This window comes from Cibotium barometz, chromosome 44, assembly GCF_041138505.1.
Source record: "Cibotium barometz isolate CiBa-2024 chromosome 44, ASM4113850v1, whole genome shotgun sequence".
Classification (NCBI taxonomy): Eukaryota; Viridiplantae; Streptophyta; class Polypodiopsida; order Cyatheales; family Cibotiaceae; genus Cibotium; species Cibotium barometz.
The window spans coordinates 37,243,525-37,247,343 of record NC_141089.1 but is presented as its reverse complement, the minus strand read 5'-3'; positions in this window follow the sequence as shown (position 1 = coordinate 37,247,343).

Below are 3,819 nucleotides of genomic sequence, written 5' to 3'. Positions count from 1 at the left end.
ACAAGGCGTTCAAAACGTCTATTCAGACTCGGGAAAACATTTCCAATTTCACAGATTTGGTGTCTATGTTGATTATAGAAGAGAAGAGCTTGGGTGAAGACCAACAGTCTTCACAAAACAAGGCCGACAGCTAATCAGAATTATGGCTAGCAGCAGCAACAACAATAGTCCCAGAATTCACAACAACAACAACACGCAGGTGGAAGAAGCCAATTCAGAGGCAGGGGGAGTCAAAGAGGTCGTGAAAATTGGCAAAGATAGTATAATGATACACGTGGATGTTTTTATTGTGGTAAGCCTGGACATGTGCAGGCAGATTGTTATAAGAAGCAGGCTGACATGCAAAATGGAAAATTGCAGCAAAACAACTATGCATCCTCGAGCAGAAATAATGAGGATAATGAAAGGTTGTTTGTTATGCAGCATGTCGTTTAATGTCATGTCTGAAAATGTTAAAGCAGCACATAAAGATGATGTGTGGTACGTTGATTCAGGTGCTTCGAGCCATATGACAAGTCATGGGGAGTAGTTCAAGGAGATGAAAAACCTTGAAAGACCAGGTTTTATGGAAACACGGGATGACACTGCTTATCCAATTGCCCATGTTGGAAATGTGCCATTATCTATGCAGGATGGTAAAGTGAAGTACCTTGTAGATGGACTTCATATTCCGAACATAACAAAGAATCTGGTTTCAGTTGGCCAGATGATTGATCAGGGTTTGCAGGTTTGGTTTAACCCTGATGGTTGTTATGTTGTTGAAGACTTTAAAGACAAGTGCAGGTTGGTTGCAAAAGGCAACATAGTGGGCAAAATGTTTACATTAAATGTAAACATGCCTCAAGTGAGTGCTGCGATGTTTGCAAATGGTTCAGGATTTGTTGCAGACACAGACATTTGGCATAAAAGAATTGGACATGTGAATGTGCAGAGAATGAAGTCTATGCATACTAAAGGAATTGTGACATGGCTGCCAACGTTTAAAGTTGAAGGTATGCAGAAAATATGTGAAGCATGCCAATTTGGAAAGCAAACAAAGCATGTATTTCCACGTAACAGAAATGTGAGCAGAAATGCACTAGATGTTGTGCATTCTGATGTATGGGGTCCTACGAAGACCATGTCTATGGGAGGCTGCAGGTACTATGTGACATTTATTGATGACCACACAAGGAAAGTGTGGGTATACTTCATGAAGGAGAAGGGTGAGGTGTTCACTCATTTTCAGAATTTCACAGTTATGGTTGAAAAGCAAATAGGGAAATATGTAAAGTGCCTAAGGTCAGATGGAGGGAGAGAGTACTTCTCCAATGAGTTCTCTGAATTTTTGAAGAAGAATGGTATTCGGAGATAGTTTACATGCAGATACACTCCGCAGCAAGTTGCTAAGCGGAAAAACAGGCACATTGCTAAGATTGTGCGAGCATTGATGGAAGAGAAGAATATGTCGCATAGTTATTGGGCTGAGGCTGTTTCTACAGCAGTTTGCATCATGAACAGAACTCCAACTGCAGCCATACATATGTAACTCCAGAGGAGAGGTTTACTGGCAGAAAACCTGATTTGTCTCATTTGAAAGTCTTTGGATGCATTGCATATGTGCATGTGCTAGATGAGCTGAGAACTAAGCTGGATCCAAAAGCTGAAAAATGTGTGTTTATTGGATACTCCCTTGAGCAAAAGGGATATAGATGTTATAACCCTGCTACACCTGAGTTGAGGGTAAGCAGGGATGTTGTCTTTGATGAGATGAGCAGTTGGTATGCTGCTGAAAAAGAAGTTGTAGGGGCTGATGTGAGTGGAAATGTGGTTGCACACAAAATGCAAGTCAGTAATCACAGTCTTTGAGTGGACCAGGAGAGTCCTCATCTAGTGGTTCAGTTTGATAGACCATGAAGTGGCAGGCTGCATCATAATACCAGTCCTGCAAATGTGATTAGTACATCACATAAAGGAAAAGAAAAAGTGGTTGAGCCCCTTAGTATGCCTAACATTTCTGCAGGGCATTCTCATGTTGATGGAGAGTCTAGTGGCTCAGAGATGAGCCTTGATGAGGAGCTTGGGATACTAGCTATGAGAACACCTGGTGTAAAGAAGGCTATGGAAGCCATAAATGTAAAGCTGTGAAGATCTGGGAGAGTGAAGAATCCTGTGCAGAGGTTTACCTATGATGGTTATATGGCACATCACTATGCATACATGGCAAAAGTTGTGCAAGTTGTAGAGCCCACATACATTGATGAGGCTGTTGGAAATGTGTGTTGGGAGAAAGCTATGGATGAGGAGATGGATGCACTATATGGAAATGAGACTTGGGATTTAGTGCCTGAAGGCAAGAAGCCATTGGGTGCAAGTGGGTGTACAAAGTAAAACATAACAGTATGGAAATGAGACTTGGGATTTAGTGCAATTGCCTGAAGGCAAGAAAGCCATTGGGTGCAAGTGGGTGTACAAAGCATAAGCAGGTACAAGGCTAGATTGGTAGCCAAAGGATATGCACAGACATATGGCATTGATTATGAGGAAACTTTTAGCCCAGTTGCCAAGATGGCAACAGTCAGAGTTGTGATAGTAGTGGCTGCGTCAAAGAAATGGTCTTTACATCAGATGGATGTAAAGAATGCATTCTTGCATGGGGATTTGCAAGAAGAGGTGTACATGTTGCAACCACCTGGTTATGAGGATGTGAGTCACCCCGAGCATGTTTGCAGGTTGAAGAAAGCCTTGTATGGCTTAAAACAAGCACCAAGAGCATGGTCGGACAAGATTTTTGAATATCTTGTCACTATTGGCTTTCATGTAGCCAATGCAGATTTCTCGCTATATGTGAGACACAGTGATAGAGGGGTTGTGCTTGTTGTCATCTAAATGACTTGATCATTACAGGGGACCATGATGCAGAGATCTTTGATGTAAAGATCTTGCTTAGACAGAAGTTTGAGATGAAAGATCTAGGGGAGCTCAGATATTTCTTGGGCATTGAGGTGATTAGGTCACCACATGGTATTGGATTACTGCAAAGACAGTATGGCTTGGACATGTTGTCCAAGTATGGTATGACAAGCTGTAAGCCTATCTCAGTGCCATTGGATCAGAATGGCAAGTTGAGTGCAGATTCAAGAGAGATTTTGGAGGATCCTACTATGTATAGGCGTATAGTAGGAAGCTTGATCTACATGACGATCACCAAGCCGGATTTGAGCTATGTTGTTGGGTTGGTGAGTCAATTTATGCGATCGAGCTCATCTAGTGAGGCGGTGGACACTAATGGCCCGCCTGGGGGATAGGCCCCACACTTACACCACTGGCATGGTTGGTAAGATCATGGGTGATATGCGGCCAGTGGGATGACAGGCTATGTGACAGCCATTCTAGAGAGACTGGCATAGTTATAGTGCCAGCTCATTTAGTTGGGTTCACACTATAGAGAACCCTAGTATGTATTTGGTTGAGTACCTTTCATATGGTGTGTACTCTTATCTTTGTATATGGTGTGTTGAGTGTTGGGTGAAGAAGAAGAAGATTTTCAGCCTCTCACCTTGTGTGTTCTCTTTTAGGGTTTTGTGAGTGTGTGTGTGTGCTTGCAAGCTCTCTTCTCCCCTGCATCTTTTCAAGCATGTCATGGTGGCTAAACTATACACTGAGTTGCTTGCTGACACATGCGTCAAGACCTATCTACCTTTAGTATCCTATATGATCAACCCATTGTCATATACTCTGTACCACAATCGATCATGTGCTAGAGAACAAGGACTCAGAGTAGTGCTTGGAGTGAAAGAGGAAGTACCTTGTGTTGGAGTACTTGTGTTGGAGTAGGAC